This window comes from Gigantopelta aegis, chromosome 10, assembly GCF_016097555.1.
Source record: "Gigantopelta aegis isolate Gae_Host chromosome 10, Gae_host_genome, whole genome shotgun sequence".
Lineage (NCBI taxonomy): Eukaryota > Metazoa > Mollusca > Gastropoda > Neomphalida > Peltospiridae > Gigantopelta > Gigantopelta aegis.
Window position 1 is genome coordinate 34,389,412 of NC_054708.1, and position 24,122 is coordinate 34,413,533.

At 37.3% G+C, this 24,122-nt stretch overlaps 1 protein-coding gene across 2 annotated transcripts in view; it reads left to right on the forward strand.

Moving 5' to 3' along the window:
- Positions 1–6,449: 6,449 nt before the first annotated feature.
- Positions 6,450–24,122, forward strand: part of LOC121383223 (equilibrative nucleoside transporter 1-like) — a 73,707-nt gene continuing 56,034 nt past the window's right edge. Inside the window, exon 1 of one of the 2 annotated variants that reach the window (XM_041513110.1) lies at positions 6,450–6,536. The gene's annotated coding sequence lies outside the window, so the exon portion shown is untranslated. The remainder of the gene's footprint in view (positions 6,537–24,122) is intronic. The other variant, XM_041513111.1, reaches the window with a different exon arrangement.

Below are 24,122 nucleotides of genomic sequence, written 5' to 3' on the forward strand. Positions count from 1 at the left end.
GGTGTAAACCACTCGCACCGACCAGTGGTCCATAACTGGTTCAACAAAGGTGCTGTGGGAAGTGCAAATAAAAGATATCTTGCTGCCTGTTGTAAAAGAGTAGCATATGTGGCGACAGCGGGTTTCCTCTAAAAATAGTGTCAGAATGACCATATGTTTGACGTCCAATAGCCAATAAGATAAAAAATCAATGTGCTCTAGTGGCGTCGTTAAATAAAACAAACTTTACTTTTCCTTAGTATGGGTGCTTTAGACCCTCTTGCAAGGTCAAAAAATAATAATAAATAAATAAATAAAAAGTAAAACAAAAAATAATAATAAATAAATAAATAAAAAGTAAAATAATAATAAAGGTAGCTACGGTATATAAACAAAATAGTTAAATTTAAAAAAAAAAAAAAAAAAAAAAAAAAAAAAAAAAAAAAAAAAAAACCGGAACCAAAATCCAATTACTGGTATTAAAATCCTGTAGCTTCGTTCAGTGTCAGACCGCGAGGTTCCAGCTGCCGTTTAAAAACTTTGTCCTTTCATTCTCCATTAAATTAGGCACATCCATTTACTGACATCTTCCGACGCCAGTGTCCATTAAATTAAATTACATCTACAGTAAGACCTCCCGTATCTAATAAGGTATTGGGATCGATCCCCATCGGTGGGCTCATTGGGCTATATCTCGTTCCAGCCAGTGCACCACGACTGGTATATCAACGGCTGTGGTATGTGTTATCCTGTTTGTGGGATGGCAGGGCCGTAGCTAGCAGGGGGGCAAGGGGTGCAGTTGCCCCCCCCCCCCCCCCCGAAAAAATTCGGAAAGCATTATAGAAACTTAAAGAAAAGGAGTTTTAGACTATTAACTACTCAGTTGCCCCCCAAAACAAAAAATCCTAGTTACGGCCTTGGATGGTGTATATAAAAGATATAAGATATAAACAAAATAAACGAATAAGGTACTACAGGCCCGTACGCGGGGGGGGGGGGGGTGCGAGGGGTGCGTACGCACTCCACATAGTCTACCCAGGTCCTTCCGTGGATGTGTAAAAAAAATAAAAATAGTCCGACGATGTGAACTGAGGCAAAGAAACATTTCAAATTTACTTCCCAGAATGCAGGAAAATGCATCTCCTGCAGTATAGATTTTAAATGTTTTAGGGGGGACATGCCCCCGGACCCTCCTAGCAACTCCGGCCATTTGGGCCGTCGATTACGCACCACCCCATATAAATTTCTGTGTACGGGCCTACTTCACTCGCACTAACGACACCTGGTAACAACTAAACATAGAATAAACCTAGTACCCTAGACAGACAGCCCAGATAGCTGATGTTTGCCCAGTATATTATATGGTAAACAATATTATACCAAATCGGAAATAAGTTTGCGCGTAATTAAATTCGCTGTGCTATCAACGTGTTCGCGATTTTCACGGTATATTTTATTCGCGAACATATTTGCGTATACGGTAACATAAAACATGTGGAATGTAATAAAACTCATTTGTTCATTACAAATGAACATTACCATCATTGTCATGTGCTACATATAACTCCTCATTCGTTACCACATTATCACAGCATTCAATTGTATAGAGTAAAGAGCATCAGTCGGCCATGGAAAAAGTGATATACAGGTCAATGGTCAGTATGTAAGAGGACAAAATGTGTACCATTAATGTTGTATTTCTGTCAAGACACAGAGACAGTGAAAGAGGGGGAGAGAGGAAAAGAAGGACAGAGCAAGAGAAATAACAGATGTAATATCATGTATGTGTTAGGTTTTGGGAAATTTACTTTCTTCATAATTACAAAATTAGAGAATACTTCATTGTTGTTTGTATGGCTTATTAGCCAGCCTGTCTTTGATTTTTAAAAAATAAGTTAGTGGCATTAATTTTTTTTACATCACCCATGCTGTGTTCGTCGTGGTTAGCCATCGGTCTACAGGCTGGTAGGTACTGGGTTCGGATCCCAGTCGAGGCATGGGATTTTTAATTCAGATACCGACTTCAAACCCTGAGTGAGTGCTCCGCAAGGCTCAATGGGTAGGTGTAAACCACTTGCACCGACCAGTGATCCATAACTGGTTCAACAAAGGCCATGGTTTGTGCTATCCTGCCTGTGGGAAGCGCAAATAAAAGATCCCTAGACAGACAGCCCAGATAGCTGATGTTTGCCCAGGTCAGCATACTTGAACCTTAATTAATTGGCAATATACCTTACTGAACTCCATTGAAAAGGCACCACCTAATTTTCAGTGATTACTATTGCATGTCTGGCGTTACTATAAAACACAACAATGAACCTAACCCTTGTATACGCTTTGGATGTTATTTATTGTCCACCAGAATACATGTGTACCCATGCGATCATATTAAAATCAGTTTGAATGTCTTATTTTTCTTCGCGTATCGTTTTTACATCTACAAATGTGACAGGTGCGTTTTCAGGATATAATTCTTAACAGTAAGTCAAATAATATTAGATATAAAATGTGATGTTGTACAAAGAAATACTCAGTCTACATGTATACGTTTTATAGTATAAAACTATAAATAATTTTGTGGAGGGGTAAAAAAATATATATATTATTTGACAAAAATGTATGTATACAAATGATGGTCATTATTCGGAATATATAATTATTAGTAAATTAAACTAAAATGTAGAAAAAAAAAAGAAAAGAAAGAAAGAAGAACAACAAATGCCAGTTCCAAGTTTTTGATACAATCCCATTTGATTATGTCCCTTGATTACGCACGCGTGCAACATTTTGCTGTGGTGTGGTGTGGTGGGGGAAAGAGGGAAAAAAAAGAAAATGTCTCCGCTTGAATTGTTACCAAAACGTGAGCGAAGTCAAAAGCAAAGAAACAGATTTCAATAGAACCAGGTGAGTAATTATTGATGATTACGGATGCATTTTAAATGTCTTACCATTGGTAAGTGCGGTGATTGACATTGTTAATGAGAGTAATGTAATATTTTCGGTAACTGAAGGCGAGTGATGTGATGTAGTGTAGCCGTGGCGCCGAACTGAACGACGAAATCGGCGCAACTACATGTGGTGTGTAGTGTCATTGGGTGCAGGCGCTGATGGAAACCTTAAATACAGTAAAACACGCATGGATATTTTGTGAACAAAAGGATAACAGTTTAAAATATTGCAATGAAATATAGGGGGAGGGAGGTACTTAATAATTGTATTAGTAGGGACCGCAGACACTTTTTAAATATGACAAGAATGATATTGATTGTTTGCTATACTGAAGAAATACCTTTAAAAGAATTTAAAAAAAAAAAAAAAAAAATTCAATTTGCCCTGACCCCTCAAAAAAAAAATTGTAATCAGGGTAGGTAACTCCGTTTTGCAAGAAAAAAAAAAAAAAAAAAAAGTTTGACACACTCAAAATTGTTGGAATGTATTCATTATTTTCAAATAAAATGCCTCCAGTACCATTAATATAATCAATATAATCAACTAATTGGTCATTAGCGACCATTATCCTGTTTGCTTTACAAGAAATGGCAAATTTCATACAAAACAAAATGCACACAATACTATTACCTACAGAAATTGTAAACACTTAAATGAGGAGGAGTTAGTTAATGATTTACTAGATGCCCCATTTTATTCTGTGGAATTTGAGGAGGATCTAGATACTTGCTTAAAATTATGGTACAAAATTTTCAACAATGTATTAGACAAGCATGCCCCTTTAGTTACAAAACGAGTCAAGAGGAAAGAGCAGCCAGGTTGGTATTCCTGTGAAATAACACAAGCCAGACAGTTACGAGACAGATATCACAAGCTATGTATGTGGGATGAATATAAGGTGTGGAGGAACAAAACTAAACAAATTACAGACAAAGCCAAACAAAACTACTATTCTGCTGTGGTGAATGACTCTAGGGATCCAAAATCATTATGGAAATGTATCCATGAGCTAAATCCTTCACATGTATCAAGTCCAGCAGAGCTGAAATCTGACAATGGAACAACACTTAAGGATAAGACCGACATAGCAAACAAATTTAATGACTTCTTTACTTCTTGTATTGAAAATTTGAGAACTAATTCTGGATATGATATGCCAAATCTCGAGAAAGTGGAACGTTTTGTAAAAGAGAGACTCCCAAATGAGGAAAAGTTTAAGATAGCTCCTGTACAAATAAATTATCTTTATAATGAGCTTAAGAACTTAAATGTCAATAAATCATCTGGAGATGACAACATAGGTCCACGAATACTTAAGTTAGGTGCCTTGGCAATTGCTTCTTCGTTAACATTTATTTTTAACAAAATAATAGACAGTGGTATTTATCCACAATGTTTTAAAAATGCTAAAGTTACTCCAATTTCAAGACTGGTGACAAAACTGAAGCTACAAATTATAGGCCAATATCTGTATTGCCAACACTGTCCAAATTAATAGAAAAAACATATCTCCATGCAATTTTATGATTACTTAACAAAATTTAACCTTTTACACTCATCTCAATCAGGTTTTAGACCAAAACACTCATGCCAAACAGCACTTATTGATATAACTGATAAATGGTTACATGAAATGAATGAAGGAAATCTAAATGGAGTCATATTTCTTGATTTCAAAAAAGCTTTTGATGTTGTGGACCATTCAATTCTGATTCAAAAGTTAAACATTTATGGCTGCAAAGGGAATTCTCTTAACTTGTTCCAATCTTATTTAACTAACAGGACACAGCAAGTCACTATAGGAATGGCAACATCAGAACCTAAATCCATTATTCATGGTGTTCCACAGGGTTCCATACTAGGACCTCTTCTCTTTATACTGTACATAAATGATCTTCCACTATACATTGAACATTGTACCACAAGTATGTATGCAGATGATTCAACAATGTTCATGTCAGGGAAAACTGTTACTCAAATTCAAGATAAACTACAGCAAGATCTGAATAGTGTAGAAAAATGGTGTTCCTATAATAAAATGTTCATAAACACAAAAAAGACCAAATATATGACTATAGGAACAAGACAAAAAGTTACAATCCAAAATGATATTTCTCTTATAATAAATTCAGAACGTCTGCAACACACTGAATGCGAAAAACTTTTAGGAATTAAAGTTGATAATAATTTTAAATGGACAAATCAGGTTAAACATGTGTGTTCCCTGATCTCTAAACGTCTGTATCTGTTATCAAAAATCATTAGGTATTTAAATTTAGATGCAAGAAAACTTTTCTACAATGGGTATATTTTACCACTCATCGATTACTGCTGTGTAATTTGGGGGAAACTGTAATCAGGATGGATTAGAACGTTTATTAAAACTGCAAAAGAGAGCTGCAAGGATGATATTAGATGTAGATCCTATTACTCCATCTGCCCCACTATTTAAACAGTTAAAATGGATGACAATGGAAACACGAATCCACTATCACAAATGTTTACAAATTTATAAATGTCTATACAATGAAGCCCCAAACTATCTTTCAAACTTATTAATATATGTTGGAGAAAACAATCCCTACAACCTTCGAAATGTAGAGGATAGAAATCTATTAATTCCAAAACCTAAAATGTCTTTATTTAAACATGCTTTCAGTTACTCTGGACCAGTACTTTGGAATAAATTGCCTAAAGCTATCCGATCATCGCCAAATACTGCTGTTTTTAAATATAGACTCAAGAAATATTTTCTAAAATAATATCATTTGTACATATGTTTATTGCCATATATGTATTTTCTATTTGTTCATAAATGTATGCATTGTAATTCTGTATTGTTTGTACCTGAGGGCCTCAGGGAAGATTAGCTTTTGCTAACTGTGTTACCCTCACTAAATAAAGAATTTATTATTATTATTATTATTATTATTATAATACCCATCCACCCCCAAAAAGGGTTCAACATAAGAAAACGGCCATTTTTGTTGCATAAGCAAATATTTTCGCGGCTAAAATAATTCGCGATCAGGCTTTCATTTTACATTTTCGCGAGGAATTATTTTCGTGACTGTGTCCCCCGATAATAAAATAAAAATTGCCCATATTTCATTTGCCAAACTCTTTTCAATGACGATTTCACGCACATACTTGGAAATTTTTACCATGCTGTCAGCGAGACGTCAATGTTGTATGTACATGTATGTCTGATAAGACTTGTCATGTTATCGATGGAACACGCACATGCGATACAGAACATTGAAAAACGCAAATATTATAAGAAATAACTTTTCATTATTGGTGATACCCACAAACTTCCATTTAAGGTTAAATGATGGTCATTATTCGGAATATATAATTATTAGTAAATTAAACTAAAATGTAGGAAAAAAAAAGAAAAGAAAGAAAGAAGAACAACAAATGCCAGTTCCAAGTTTTTGATACAATCCCATTTGATTATGTCCCTTGATTACGCACGCGTGCAACATTTGCTGTGGTGTGGTGGGGGAAAGAGGGAAAGAGGGAAAAAAAAGAAAATGTCTCCGCTTGAATTGTTACCAAAACGTGAGCGAAGTCAAAAGCAAAGAAACAGATTTCAATAGAACCAGGTGAGGAATTATTGATGATTACGGATGCATTTTAAATGTCTTACCATTGGCAAGTGCGGTGATTGACATTGTTAATGAGAGTAATGTAATATTTTCGGTAACTGAAGGCGAGTGATGTGATGTAGTGTAGCCGTGGCGCCGAACTGAACGGCGAAATCGGCGCAACTACATGTGGTGTGTAGTGTCATTGGGTGCAGGCGCTGATGGAAACCTTAAATACAGTAAAACACGCATGGATATTTTGTGAACAAAAGGATAACAGTTTAAAATATTGCAATGAAATATAGGGGGAGGGAGGTACTTAATAATTTAGTTCACCACGGTAAACATCTACGGTCCGTTTTTTAACATTTTGACATTTATTTGGACCCGATGTTTACAATGTTAATAGCAAAAACAAGCGTGCAGTTTCCGCCCAGATTTCAGGCAGAATCGATACAACCATGGAATTAATTATTTCGTGGCGAAATATGAGATGTAGCAATAAATATAAACACTTACTGTATAAAGAAAACTTCCCGAGTCACGTTTTACGCATAAATAGACAGTTTGTCCAAATAGTAATCCTGCATTAATCCAATTTTCAGTTACGAACAAAATCTCGAATATTCCCGCCGGCCATTGTGAGCATAGTTAAAATGTGATTGAAAACTGTTGGTGGAATCGGATTATTTTTATTATTATTCGTCTCGGGTTCACGAGTTTATTCCACGATATTTAATGGAATATCACGTTTTATAATAATAAATAAATAAACTTAATTAATGAATAATATTGTTTAAAAATCAATTAATTGATAATAAATTAATAATAACAATTAAATTTAACTGAATAAAACTCCTAAAATAACTAATGACCAGTAATTATAGCTAAAAAAAATAAATAAAATTAAAACAAAAAAGAAGAGAAAAAAAGAAGAAAAAAAAACCTTTGAAACACATGTAAGCAATGGCCTGTAATAATAATATTTAAAAACAATTACTAAAGGAAATAATAATTTTGGAAAAAGTAAATAAATGAAGGCCTTAAAATAAGTAATGACCTGTACTAACAATCATTATTTTTTTAATAATAATAAAAAAGAATAATACACCCCAAAACTTTAATGTGATAATATTATTAACAATGCATATAATGCAACCCACACAAAGCACATATGTAGAAACAAAAATAACAAAATAAATACATTTAATAATCAATTCCATTCAGTTCCGCAATATTTCTTTTTACGTAAAATGCTTGATACGAATAATTCTCGTTCCGCAAAATTTTCATTCCGCATTTTCGATGTGCCAGGATAAAAATAGTTTTCAAATGTTTAAATGTGTCATCTTCAAACATCTAATCCTGGAAAGGTTACCAAAGGTATTGTACTTAATATTTTTGTCTAAAATTTATTAAAATATGTTGTTGTACGTGTTGAGGCTCTTAAATAAAGCACATATGCCTGATTTTATTAAATCGTGATTGCAAATGGAAAATTCGATCCAATGGATAAACGTTACGGCACAGCAATAAACATCACAATAATAAATATCGTGCCGGAGACGTTTATCTTGATGAATTAGGGGAGTAGGGGAGGGAGGTACTTAATAATTGTATTAGTAGGGACCGCAGACACTTTTTAAATATGACAAGAATGATATTGATTGTTTGCTATACTGAAGAAATACCTTTAAAAGAATTTAAAAATTAAAAAATAATAATTTCAATTTGCCCTGACCCCTCAAAAAAAGAAGAAGGTAATCAGGGTAGGTAACTCCGTTTTGCCAAAAAAAAAAAAAACCCCAAAAGTTTGACACACTCAAAATTGTTGAAATGTATTCATTATTTTCAAATAAAATACCTCCAGTACCATTAATATAATCAGTATAATCAACTAATTGGTCATTATAATACCCATCCACCCCCAAAAAGGGTTCAACATAAGAAAACGGCCATTTTTGTTGCATAAGCAAATATTTTCGCGGCTAAAATAATTCGCGATCAGCCTTTCATTTTACATTTTCGCGAGGAATTATTTTCGTGACTGTGTCCCCCGATAATAAAATAAAAATTGCCCATATTTCATTTGCCAAACTCTTTTCAATGACGATTTCACGCACATACTTGGACATTTTTACCATGCTGTCAGCGAGACGTCAATGTTGTATGTACATGTATGTCTGATAAGACTTGTCATGTTATCGATGGAACACGCACATGCGATACAGAACATTGAAAAACGCAAATATTATAAGAAATAACTTTTCATTATTGGTGATACCCACAAACTTCCATTTACGGTTACAAAGAAAAGAAACAAAACTGAGATTACGTAACAACAGACTTGCACCCAAATGTGTGTCATTTGGATCAAATCCATGTGACCAGGCAGGTTTACACAATCACGTGACCTTGAGGACCTATTGACTGCTTGATTCTGATATGGGTTGGGAGTGTAGAGATAAGACTATATATTATATGGTAAACAATATTATACCAAATCGGAAATAAGTTTGCGCGTAATTAAATTCGCTGTGCTATCAACGTGTTCGCGATTTTCACGGTATATTTTATTCGCGAACATATTTGCGTATACGGTAACATAAAACATGTGGAATGTAATAAAACTCATTTGTTCATTACAAATGAACATTACCATCATTGTCATGTGCTACATATAACTCCTCATTCGTTACCACATTATCACAGCATTCAATTGTATAGAGTAAAGAGCATCAGTCGGCCATGGAAAAAGTGATATACAGGTCAATGGTCAGTATGTAAGAGGACAAAATGTGTACCATTAATGTTGTATTTCTGTCAAGACACAGAGACAGTGAAAGAGGGGGAGAGAGGAAAAGAAGGACAGAGCAAGAGAGATAACAGATGTAATATCATGTATGTGTTAGGTTTTGGGAAATTTACTTTCTTCATAATTACAAAATTAGAGAATACTTCATTGTTGTTTGTATGGCTTATTAGCCAGCCTGTCTTTGATTTTTAAAAAATAAGTTAGTGGCATTAATTTTTTTTACATCACCCATGCTGTGTTCATCGTGGTTAGCCATCGGTCTACAGGCTGGTAGGTACTGGGTTCGGATCCCAGTCGAGGCATGGGATTTTTAATTCAGATACCGACTCCAAACCCTGAGTGAGTGCTCCGCAAGGCTCAATGGGTAGGTGTAAACCACTTGCACCGACCAGTGGTCCATAACTGGTTCAACAAAGGCCATGGTTTGTGCTATCCTGCCTGTGGGAAGCGCAAATAAAAGATCCCTTGCTGCCTGTCGTAAAAGAGTAGCCTATGTGGCGACAGCGGGTTTCCTCTCTAAATCTGTGTGGTCCTTAACCATATGTCTGACGCCTTATAACCGTAAATAAAATGTGTTGAGTGCGTCGTTAAATAAAACATTTCTTTCTTTCTTTCCATGCTGTGTTATTGAGACAATTATATACACATTTAGTGCTGTCATTGTCAAAGGTGTGCAAACAGTGGTTTAAAGGAGAGGACAATTAAGGCATTTGGCCTGGTATGCATACTTAACGATATATAATGCACATTATTGCTTAATATCAACATGTATAATCGTATAGTTAATTAATAAAATGGTTAAATGTGACGACTATTATATATAACGGGCACAGCCATTTTGTACCATCTCAGTGAATACACCCTCTGGCGAGCTGGTGGTTACGTAATACTTAACGCGTCACGTCAGGAATGAGCTTTAGAACTAGAGAAACACAATCTATCTGGTTTTTGCGGGATGATAAATAGTCATACATTGCAATGTTCTGTAATAATACACATCCCAGTAAGCCAGCAATAAGTATATCCAGCACTATATATATTATTTTTCAATACAAAATAAAATACCATTGTCAAAGTGGTTACACAACAAGTCAAAACAATTAACAATGTTTTGCCCATGCATTAACCTACGTACTGAAATGATACACGTAGTGTTTTCTTAGTTGATTGGTCTATGCTGTTAGTTGCTTCTACCTGTGATTCCTGATTGGCAGGTGTGTATTTGATTGGTAACCAGACAAGCCAATTAATTGTCGCTGTCTAGACACAAAAATACCTACCGGTATTGTGGAATATTACCTGTCGCCCATAAAATTGTAATGGACATGGTTTATTACTGTAAATAGTTCTATAAAACTATTAATTAAGTAGACTTTTCCATCTAAAACCACAGAACTGACCAATTACGTAGTCCCAAAGAAAGAAAATTATCATTTGGTTATCGTGGGTTGTCATTTTTGCTCCAACGTAGCATATCAATAGGCGTAATGGTGTACATTTTTCCTTTGGATTATTAAACAGAGAAAAATACTATAACCCCATTTTGTTCCGTTAATGCAACTTGAAATATATTTAGTTAAATAGTTTATTATATTATTACGTCATTTATGCTGTTTTACAAGTCAGGTTGATCAAAGAGAAGCGTCTTATCGAAAATTACTGCTTTTGTTTACACTGTACATACAGGAGATGTTCAGGAGCTGACGTCACTTCGCCCCAAGCTATCCCACCGGACGTCACAAAAACGAAACAAAATGGCTGCCCCCAGTTAGCAGGAATAATCATGTTTTTTTTATCAACTCTAAAATTACGCGTTTTTCATTTGCTAAAGTGTCAGTATGTGTTGGTGGTCCGGGTATGCATCTTTCCAACACATAAGGCTCTTGTTTGAGTTGCCCTACCTTTAAAGTGTCAGTATGTGTTGGTGGTCCGGGTATGCATCTTTCCAATACATAAGGCTCTTGTTTGAGTTGACCCTACCTTTAAAGTGTCAGTATGTGTTGGTGGTCCGGGTATGCATCTTTCCAACACATAAGGCTCTTGTTTGAGTTGACCCTACCTTTAAAGTGTCAGTATGTGTTGGTGGTCCGGGTATGCATCTTTCCAACACATAAGGCTCTTGTTTGAGTTGACCCTACCTTTAAAGTGTCAGTATGTATTGGTGGTCCGGGTATGCATCTTTCCAACACATAAGGCTCTTGTTTGGGTTGCCCTACCTTTAAAGTTTAAAGTGTCAGTATGTGTTGGTGGTCCGGGTATGCATCTTTCCAACACATAAGGCTCTTGTTTGAGTTGACCCTACCTTTAAAGTGTCAGTATGTGTTGGTGGTCCGGGTATGCATCTTTCCAACACACAAGGCTCTTGTTTGAGTTGACCCTACCTTTAAAGTGTCAGTATGTGTTGGTGTTCCGGGTATGCATCTTTCCAACACATAAGGCTCTTGTTTGAGTTGCCCTACCTTTAAAGTGTCAGTATGTGTTGGTGGTCCGGGTATGCATCTTTCCAACACATAAGGCTCTTGTTTGAGTTGACCCTACCTTTAAAGTGTCAGTATGTGTTGGTGGTCCGGGTATGCATCTTTCCAACACATAAGGCTCTTGTTTGAGTTGACCCTACCTTTAAAGTGTCAGTATGTGTTGGTGGTCCGGGTATGCATCTTTCCAACACACAAGGCTCTTGTTTGAGTTGACCCTACCTTTAAAGTGTCAGTATGTGTTGGTGTTCCGGGTATGCATCTTTCCAACACATAAGGCTCTTGTTTGAGTTGCCCTACCTTTAAAGTGTCAGTATGTGTTGGTGGTCCGGGTATGCATCTTTCCAACACATAAGGCTCTTGTTTGAGTTGACCCTACCTTTAAAGTGTCAGTATGTGTTGGTGGTCCGGGTATGCATCTTTCCAACACATAAGGCTCTTGTTTGAGTTGACCCTACCTTTAAAGTGTCAGTATGTGTTGGTGGTCCGGGTATGCATCTTTCCAACACATAAGGCTCTTGTTTGAGTTGACCCTACCTTTAAAGTGTCAGTATGTGTTGGTGGTCCGGGTATGCATCTTTCCAACACATAAGGCTCTTGTTTGAGTTGACCCTACCTTTAAAGTGTCAGTATGTGTTGGTGTTCCGGGTATGCATCTTTCCAACACATAAGGCTCTTGTTTGAGTTGACCCTCCCTTTAATTGGTGAAACGAAAAGTCGTAGAATACATGGTTAGGATTTTAAAAAGTTTTTTTTACACATTAAGTATAATGTCAAAGTTGACATTTTTTACCTGGGTACCACTTCAATTGGTTACAGCCAGTGCTCCACAACTGGTGTAACAAAGGCTGTGGTGTGTACTATCCTGTTGGTGGGATGTGCATACAAAAGATCCCTTGATGCTAATCGAAAAAGAGTGGCCCATGAAGTGGCGACAGCGGGTTTCCTCTCACAATATCTGTGTGGTTCTTAACCATATGTCTGATGCCATATAACCGTAAATAAAATGTGTTGAGTGTGTTGTTAAATAAAACATTTCCTTCCTTCCACTTTAATAGTTGATATTTTGACTTGACATTTTTTCCAGTGACATTTTGTACTACATCCATTAATTATAAAGATGTGGTTATAGGGATTATTTTTATGTGCATCCCTAACAACAGATGTGTCAGGGCCACAATAAATGTATTCATAATAACAAATCATTGAAAATGTAAACAAATATCCGCCATCTTGGATTGTAGTAAACAGACAAACAGGTAGATGTTGTTAACGGGCGATCACAGTTATACAATAAATCAAAACATCTAAATTTTGTCATGTACTGCAAGAGTAATAAATTAAATTTAATTACCTCATAAAAATAAATACTTGCAATAACGACAACAACACTATTTTTCAATAATTAAATGTGATATCGCTACTTTTTCACTTTGCCACTGAATAAAACGTAAAGTGGCAAGTAACACGAGTTCTATATTTGTTATAAAGTTTTATCAATGTATTTTATACCTGTTACAAGTACTGGTATTCTTCTAATATTAAACAATAAATGTTTTATAGACGTTAACAAACGTGCAGGGCACAATATTTCACGCGAACCGTCGTTCTGTTCGCATGTCGGTTACTCAAAATTAAATTTACGCGAACCGCAAACTGGTTACGTCATGACCTGTAAACGTTCAGAAATTAAAACTTGCAAACTTCACGATTACAGGACGTTTATTCAAGCAGACATACTACTAGTATTTCGACAAATGTTTTAGGCTGAATTTTAGATACTTGATACGCAGCAAACCAGTAAACAAAGTTATATTGCAACAGTTTTAATTTGCAACCAGTCTAAAGTAAATGTTCAGTACAGAGTCGAGCCAAAATTTTTAAAGAAATGTGCTCAGACCGCTGGGGAAGGCTAAATTATCTGCTGCTATTAACAGGAATCCAAAAGTGGCACAAAAATTGAAAAATACTAACATCGCATAATGAGCTTTAAAAAACAAATATTTAGAACGTCACTGTAGTATAGAACCGGCGTCGTGGCAGGCCATCGGGTCTACAGGCTGGTAGGTACTGGGTTCGGATCCCAGTCGAGGCATGGGATTCTTAATCCAGATAACGACTCCGAACCCTGAGTGAGTGCTCCGCAAGGCTCAGTGGGTAAGTGAAAACCACTTGCACCGACCAGTGATCCATAACTGGTTCAACAAAGGCCATGGTTTGTGCTATCCTGCCTGTGGGAAGCGCAAATAAAAGATCCCTTGCTGCCAATCGAAAGAGTAGCCCATGTAGTGGCGACAGCGGGTTTCCTCTCAAAATCTGTGTGGTCCTTAACCATATGTCTGACGCCATATAACCGTAAATAAAATGTGTTGAGTGCGTCGTTAAATAAAACACTTCTTTTTCTTTCTGTAATATAGAAGTACCATCGATAAAGTGAAAGTAACATAGCCACTGCAAAACGAAAATAAGAATCCCTCCAAATGATTATGTATCCATTTCAAAGACGTAGCGCCCATTACGCACAGTAGGCATGTGCGTAATGCAAAAACAAAATCCGGGAATAGGTTCGAGGCTGTCTGCAATTGTTTTATAAAATATCCTCTTAAAATTGACTCGGAAAAAGATAGAAAAAAAAATGTCTCCAAAAAGGCTTAGAATGCATCTACAGCGGTCCTGGGTTTCACATTTTTTACGGGGGGAGGCCCCCCAAATCCCCCCGCTCAGGCACGCCTTTGGTGTGCGTAATGCTAAAAAGACTTTCTGGCTACGCCCCTGTATTTGGTTTCAGTACTGGGGCTGATATTCAGTTCTTTTACAATATTGTTAACTTTACCAAGCATTAAAGACATTTTTTTTTTGTAAAATGTTTTCTTTTGTATTTTGTTTTAACTTTATGTTTGAGCTAATAACTGTGTATTTAAAATATAATTACAACATAATTTTGAGGTAACCGATCAGGTAACCCACGGGTTACGCATATATAATTCACATAACCGAACAATTGGTTACCTAGGTAAAAACCACGTGAACCGACTTCCGGTTACCTCAGATTTCGAAATATTGTCCCCTGATGTGCTTTTCAAACCTTGCATTCGGCAATGGTGTAATGGTTGTGAGTGGCTCTACCAGTCTTCCGGTGCGGTCTCTAGTATTAGTATATGTTAAAACTGCTTTGTAATTTTTCTTTTACATAAAACAAATTGAACATTTGTGATAGATAATTAACTAATTTTGGTTAGGATAACCTTCTATGAGTATGTAAACATTGTCTTAAAGTTAATATGTGAACCAAAAATGGGTTATGCCCCACAATAAGTGAATGAAACAATTGTTTGCACAGAAATCAAGAGATTCAGTCAAAATCTGTTTTCAAGACCATGTGCAGGAATTTATGCAGAGAGAGATCTAGACTTTATGGGAAGTGGGGGGGGTTGTCGTGCTCCCCTGGAAAATATATTTTGAAAAAATAAATACATTTTGGGGGTAGGTGGGATTTTTTCCCACTCAAGATCCCCCAGATTGTTGCCATTTAGGAAAAAGTACTGCTGCTAAGGTGGTGTGTGGATGGGCCAGGCTGCGTTGTTTAAGTAGGTTTTTGGTGCTCTTTTTAATTGTCTTCTCAGTGGTCTTTGCTGCCTGTTTTGATGATATGCAATTAACATTCTTTTGCTGGTCATCAATACAAGAACGATCTTGGTTATCAGCCCAAAATCGGGGGCATCTTCTATAACAGATGTAGAAGATGTATCAACTGCTTGGTTTTCCTGATCATTTTCTGATACAGATGAGTATATTGTAGAAGAAGCTACTAGAGTGTCTATGATAACTTTGTTATTAAAAGGAAATATGCCTGTTTTGCGAAATGCTGATTGCAAATTTTATGGTGACATTGTCTTAAGGTATGGTTTGGAGGTCAAAGCTACAACATTGTATTTGGCAATTTTAATACTAGAATTTTTTTGTAAGTACAGATGACATTCCCTGTGATAAATAGCTTTGACTGACCCAAACATGCCATCATCCAAAGGTGGTGTGATGTGACTTGTGTGAGATGACAGTACAAAGAGTATGATGTGCTTTTTTGCCCATTCTGTCAGTGTCAAATATATGTGGGACTTCATGTCCATCAAACATAATCAATGTTTTAGGGGAATTTTTGTCACTTCCTGTCATGGGGCTTCTAAACGCTATTACCGGCAACTGCTCCCACCACTTAGTTCCCCGGTAACAGAATCAGAAGCCTGCAATGGATGTAACAGTATTTCTCCAAATATCCCAGCCTATATATATAGATCTCCCTGTATTGGGTAGTTTTCTACCCGAGTGGCTGGCTCTAGGGGTATTCAGGGAACAGGATCATATATATATACTCTTCAAAAGAAGAAACGCAAAACCACATTGTCGTAACATTTGGAGAATTGATTTAATTATTGAATGGTGAGTCCGATAATTACCAAATGTTGCAGGATTGTTCACAATTCACTCTAGTCCATTGTGAGTAAGTGATAGGACACACCACCAAGGTCAAGGTCATCTGGAGTCAATACCGGGCGTGGCCTCCGCGTGTGTTGACAACTGCCTGGCACCGCCTGCCCATTGAAGCAACCAGAGTACGGATGACGTCCCGGGGGATGGTGGCCCACTCGGCCTGCAAGGCTGCTGCCAGCTCGGGCAGGGTCTGGGGCTGTGGTTGTCGCTGTCGGAGGCGTCGGTCCAACTCGTCCCATAGATGCTCAATTGGGTTCAAATCCGGTGATATCGATGGCCAAGGAAGGACATTAATGTTGTTGTTCTGTAGGAAAGCCGTTGTGAGACGTGCTGTGTGAGGCCTGGCGTTGTCATGTTGGAACACTGCGTTGGCGTTGGCCATAACTGGAACGATGTGTGGCCGGAGGATCTGGTCAATGTAGCCCTGTGCATTCAAGTTGCCCTGCACGTGGACCAGGTCAGTTTTGCCAGTGTGTGAGATGGCTGCCCACACCATGACACTACCCCCGCCGAATCTGTCCACTTCCTGCACGCAGTTTGCCGCATAACGTTCACCACGACGCCTATACACGCGACATCTTCCATCATGACGTCGGAGCAGAAATCGGGACTCGTCACTGAACCACACCTGTCTCCATCGCAGTTGAGGCCATTGTCGATGAATCTGGCACCACTGCAGTCGGAGTCAACGGTGTTGTGGTGTTAAGATGACACCTCGAACTGGACGTCTGGCACGAATTCCTACCTCACGTAGGCGGTTCCGTACGGTCTGGTCGGATATCCTGCGCAAACCTGGTATTGCTGCGGCTGTGGAGGTGGCAGTAGTCAATCGTTCCCGAAGGTGGCGTACCCGGATGTAGCGGTCCTGCCCGGGGGTAGTGACCCGTGGTCGACCGGATCTAGGGAGGTCACGTGTTGATCCATGTTGCTGGTAACGGTCCCACAGTCTGGAGATGGTGCTTGGGGACACATGGAATGCCCTGGCAACGGCCGTTCTGGATTCGCCTGCGTCTAGTCGGCCGATGGCATTGTTTCTATGCGGTTCACTGAGACGTGGCATGTCCTGGATTGTCAACTGTCGATCAGATACAGAGGCCAGGCAAGCGAACACACTGTGCACTTTTATACTGTCGGTGTTCATGTTGCACGTGCAGACAACGCACGTGCAGTGGTGACATGGTTTGCACGTGGCTGCGTTTTTGCGAATATTCACATTTTGGAACTTTATTGTACAGTAGCTGCGTTTTATCGAATGTAACCGTGGGAATGTGTTTGGGACGTGCAATGACCTTATATTCACAAAGCATGAACCGGTAGGAAACATAAAATCGGAGTTATAACCCATTTGTACCCTTTTGCGTTTCTTTTTTTGAAGAGTATATATTTATATTTACTATTAACCAACGTTAAATTCACTAGAAAGACAACAACACAAGTTTAGTTTCAAATTTGTATTATATAATACCAGGTAAGTGTTACAGCACTTACATGGCCTGTTAAAACCAGTGTCACACAACCTCTAGGCTGAGCACCACACGTAAACTTAATCACTTGACAATTAGGGATATAGTTACCACTCGCAGATAAAACATAGCCCAACCTTAGAATAATTAATTATTATCCTCAGTCTTCTCTACATCCAATATTCAGAGGACCTACAGTTTACCCGGTCATGATATTAGAATTACCACCTGTAGAGATAATTAATTATTATCCTCAGTCTTCTCTACATCCAATATTCAGAGGACCTATATTTTACCAGGTCATGATATTAGGATTGCCAGTTATAGATATTATAACCTCTCTATATATATTTTGTGTAAGCGACGCCTACAGTTTACTTTAGTCGGTCTGACTTAGATTACCAGCTGTCCTTCTCCCACTAAGCAAAACAAGAATACACATAGTTATAATACTTGAATGCCACAACAAAACACCTTTCAGTTACTACAGAGCAGTAAAATATAGTTACCTATGTCCACTGGACTAATAAAGTTCGCCCAGCGGACAGCGTTTCCACCGCCTATCTATATGTGCTTGCCACCCAAGTTTTTATACAGAATGAAAACTCAGCTTATATCCCCTATTTAGATTTTTGGCAGCTGGGTCCCATCTTTGGCAGTCCGGCCATTTATGGACGAGTTGCGAAATAATGGCCACACTAATTCTTTAAAACTACCAACAATACAGGTACCATCTAACTAATACGGGGAACTTCCTTCTTGGGTTAATTACTCCATGTACTGGCTTTCGAACATTAAAGTGCTACTCCAGTTGTTTCAGACCCCGGGCAAAAGTTAATGTTCAGACGGCTGTCTCTGTCACACTTCGATATTGGCATGTTTAGTCAAGTGTTTTATAAGGTAGTTGTAAAATATGTCATGATTTGACCAACCACTATCTGACATCTCTCCTGTAGAACCTGGGGGAGCACCACCCAAGAAAACCTCATTCCATCGTTTACCAGGAAACACATAATATGGTGGGATGTGATTTCCTGCTGCATTTCCACCTCCCTATTATAGTAAATATATTTGATCTTGGTGATGTTATTGCTTGCAGTTGACTGTTAGAATGACACAAGATTTTTGGAGGTGTTTGTTCTGTCGACACATGCCCGAAACCTTAGTGGTATAGGGGCATGTTAAAATGTACTCTCTCAGGGCTGCCAACCATTACGATTTATGCGGAATCATTACGATTTTCCATCTCTTATTACGCCATACGCCCGTAATCTGAAAGATTACGGCAAATCCGCGTTTTCCTGGGTTTTTTGGTGGGTTTTTTTGTAATAACCTACCACCCCTACGAATCACATAAATTGGACTCACCCAACTAGCTGCAAATGTGCACGGAAGTTTTTTTGCGCGCGCACTTCGGGATAGACATAGCGTGTGAAACGACGCCATTTTGTAAAGATGTCGAAAAAACGCGAACGATCAGAGCCATATGAACTGTGCAAAGCTCAGAAAAAGCCAAAAGTAGTACAGAAGTATAAACAGGACTACAGCAATGAGTGGCCTGTTTTGAAGGCCAGTTCTGTTAGTAATACTAGTGCATTTTGCTCTTTATGTCGTGTTGATTTTTCTGTTGCCCATGGCGGGAAAAATGATTGCCAAAGGCAAAGGCACATCAAAACAAGAAACACCAGGATATCGTTGAGGCCAGCGATAAAACAATTCATAAACAAATATCTGGATATTTTACACAGCAAAAGGGTTTATACGACGGGTCACAATTCACGCGAAAATTATTACTCTTTCCCGTTTTTAAATGTTGGCTGCTATGCTCTCTCTGTCTCTCTCTCTCTCTCTCTCTCTCTCTCTCTCTCTCTCTCTCTCTCTCTCTCTCTCTCTCTCTCTCTCTCTCTCTCTCTCTCTATATATATATATATATCTGTTTCTTTCTTTGTCGACACTCCAGTCTCATCAATGTTAAAAATAAGTTCACGTTTATCTAGTAAATGGTTTACAGTGAATCAGTTAGACAATTGCTTAAAATATGTATGTATTTTGATAATGTCTTTTGAACTATATTAGGCACAAAGCATTGACAATTTTTGTGGCTTTGCAAGCTTGAGATATGGCCATCTTTTTGTGAAATTGTAAAACCAACTGTCACTCACACGTTTGTTACCCTTTGCTTTTTTCCCACATATACCACAACATAGCTGGATGCAAGATATTGGACATTGGATTTTGTATAGCCATAACCAATTCCAGCCATGTACTTTATGTGATTCACTAGTTCTTGTTCTTCATCAGAAGAAAACAATCTTTCGGGCCCTGGGTTTGCATCAAGTGACACTTCCCCCTAGTCCTGTCCCTAAGAGTTGATTCAGGGACCCTTTATTTCCTACTGTAAGTGTGATAACACTGGTGTTCCTGAACACATTTTATTAAAAGCCGGAATCAAATTTTCTGGGTCATATTGTCACTTAAATAAAATTTTATCAACACTAAATAATAAACATTTAAACAATTCATTGTTTTATTATAATAGGGAAGAAAAAAGAAAAAAACCCGTATACAGGCCCCTATACTGATGTTTGTAATTTCGTATATATACATAAAAAATAAAAACATCAAAAAGTATCAAGTACTTTGACAACCTCACTCATTTTCTTTATTGACAATGTAAACCCAACAGTTAGGATTTTGTGTTAAAATTATGTAGCCTTTATGTGCCTCCATACAAGTCGTCACAAGTAATTACGAACATTTCTGGTAGGTCACCTGTCAAGATCAGATAGGTTTGGGACAAGTGGAAACTTGGATATTGAATTTTAAGGAAATTCTGAAATTCAAGACATTCTGCTACAGGGGGTCATTTACGTTTTCAAGGTTTGTCAAAATGGCGGTTTATTTATATATGTTTTTAAAGTTACAGGAAAATAGAACATTTCGCACCGATTTCTTTGCATACATTTAAAACATAATCCCATGTATGTATTTGCATATGTCAACAAACGGTAGTGCTTCCAAGTATTAATTTTGAAAATAGGTGATACGTCGGAAACTGCGAGGACTTGGTAACCGAGAATGGGACTATACACTGTTTTGATCTAAATTTGTAAATGTTTTAAGGATCTACAAGGTAAGGCCTAAAAAAAATGTGTGTTTCAGGTTTTATCCTTGAAAAAAAAATAGGGTACCTGGTAGGTAGGTAGGAACTTTTTCTCTTTTTTTTTTTATCGAATCAAACGACCGTAATTGGTAATTGGACGAGGTGTTCCGAATCTAGATTGCTGATTGCCAAAAATCAGTGATTTTTTAAAATTTAATTTAATATATTATTTTGTTTGGCTTAAAAAAAATTCATGGTCGCTACATAAAATTAGGGTAGGTCGGGAAACCGGAAACACATTTTGTTTTAGGCCTAACTCTTTCCTGTTTCTCTGAAAATGACTGAAAAGGTATGTTGCAAAACTAAACAACATACAAGTAAAAGCTGTACAGTTATGCAAAAGTTACTCAAGGTTCACAATATTAATAGAATCTATTTTTGTTGTGAGGTGTATATACGGCAAATTCGACCCAAAGAACAATTGTTTTTGTTTGTGAGGGGCGAGGCCATGACAAAAACCATTGTCCTGAAGGTTGAACAGCTGACCTACCTCACAATGGTGATTTATTCTTTTTGTTGGTCATTGTAACAAAACACTAATTTTGTAAGCTACAGTTTGTTTATTCTAGAAGGATTTATAAACACTTCACCTATAAACTGATTTAATCATTACCTTCCATTTATTTTGTATGTACGAAACAATATATAGGTCCTTATTACAAAGAAAAGGAACAATGACAGCTGTCAACATTAACACACGAACGTAAGCACAATTGGTATACAGACACTGGTATTCTAAACAAGAAAATTTATTTAATATGTAATGACCGGCCTCGGTGGCGTCGTGGTTAGGCCATCGGTCTACAGGCTGGTATGTACTGGGTTCGGATCCCAGTCGAGGCATGGGATTTTTAATCCAGATACCAACTCCAAACCCTGAGTGAGTGCTCCGCAAGGCTCAGTGGGTAGGTGTAAACCACTTGCACCGCCAGTGATCCATAACTGGTTCAACAAAGGCCATGGTTTGTGCTATCCTGCCTGTGGGAAGCGCAAATAAAAGATCCCTTGCTGCCTGTCATAAAAGAGTAGCCTATGTGGCGACAGCGGGTTTCCTCTAAAAAAACAGTGTCAGAATGACCATATGTTTGACGTCCAATAGCCGATGATAAGATAAAAAATCTCTTGGCCATTGTAACAAAACACTAATTTTGTAAGCTACAGTTTGTTTATTCTAGAAGGGTTTATAAACACTTCACCTATAAACTGATTTAATCAATAAGTATCCACTTACATTGTACATGCATGTACATTCTGCTAGTTAAAAACATTTCTTTTACGTAATCACAATGTTAACAATGCAAAGTTTGTTTTGTTTAATGACACCACTAGAGCACATTGATTTATTAATCATTGGCTGTTGGATGTCAAACATTTGGTAATTTTTATATATATAATCTTAGAAAGGAAACTTGATACATTTTTCCATTAGTAGCAAGGGATCTTTTATATGCACCATCCCACAGACATGATAGCACATACCACATCCTTTAATAAGCCAGTTGGGTTACACTTGCTAGAAAAAGAAATGGAGGGGATCGTTCGAGCGCTTTACCACTGGGCTACATGTATGTTCTACCCTTGTTAGGATTATACTGGCCTCGGTGGCGTCGTGGTTAGGCCATCGGTCTACAGGCTGGTAGGTACTGGGTTCGGATCCCAGTCGAGGCATGGGATTTTTAATCCAGATACCGACTCCAAACCCTGAGTGAGTGTTCCGCAAGGCTCAATGGGTAGGTGTAAACCACTTGCACCGACCAGTGATCTATAACTGGTTGAACAAAGGCCATGGTTTGTGCTATCCTGTCTGTGGGAAGCGCAAATAAAAGATCCCTTGCTGCCTGTCGTAAAAGAATAGCCTATGTGGCGACAGCGGGTTTCCTCTAAAAAAAAACAGTGTCAGAATGACCATATGTTTGATGTCCAATAGCCGATGATAAGATAAAAAATCAATGTGCTCTAGTGGTGTCGTTAAATAAAACAAACTTTACTCTTTTTTTTTAGGATTACATTCATGAATAAAGTTTGCTGAACTTGTGGTCAACCAGTTGATGATCCTAAAACATCTTGCAACACTTTTAAAAAAATTAATAATGCACCTCATAATACCCATTTCCCAATAATTGTAAACATAGCTGCCATAATGTAATATTTTGTGATCCAAACCTTAGTGGTAAACTTCGAGAAAATATGTAGATATTTAAATCTGTTCAGAGCTTCGTCATAAATATATTTCTTACACACCCGTTGGTGAGAACATCATTTGTTATTTACTTGTTTACACATGTATTTGTGTGATCTATTTCAAGACATACGACTGGCTGCTCCTAGGTGATGACCAGGTCACCAGTGCCATACATCCAATGAAAAAAAGTAGTCGAAATCGATTACACTGTGACATATAGTTAACTTGACAATCATTTGTCTGTGACGTTTAAGTTACCTACAAGAACAAGGGCTGTAAATAACTTTTAGTCGAAAAAGATGTTAAAATTTGCTTACAACTTGATTTTTGAGGATATGTAAGAAATAGAATAATACAATACATTCATTCCGTTAAGATACCATTTGTCTTGCAACTCGTTTAAAAACTTATTTAACTCGCTTTCATTCTCATTCGATACATTTTATAACAACTCATAAGATAAATAATATCTAACGGCTACTCATAAATGTATTATTCTCTATACATGTAGATAGGGTTTCGAGAATAATTAACCATTCATGATCAAAACTTGTTTGCTCCTCTTTCCTTCATTCTTCCTGTTCCTTGTCTTTACTTTTCTAACTTTCTGTCTATCCTTCAAAATAACTTACATATAGTGCAAATATTTTTATTACTTCCGTTTTCCATCATCTTGATGTACTAAATGTTTATGTGTTAAATGTAGAGAGAGGCCTTAATATAGGCAATAGCCTGTTGGCCAATCCAAAACTGCACAGTATTTGATCGCGGAATACATATTATTTAGACCATGTTTGCCACACTTAATTTTGAAATGTTTTATGTTTTTTATAACCAATTGGTGGTTTGCATTAATTATAAGTTACAGAATTTCACGTGACACAGGAATCCTGCATATTTGATGCATTATTCATCTAAAATTCTTGTAAATAAAATTTGTATGTGTCATTGTTGATGCAGTATATATTTCCGTGATGGATCTCTTTTTGCTAAGGATTATTTGTACAATATATGAAAAC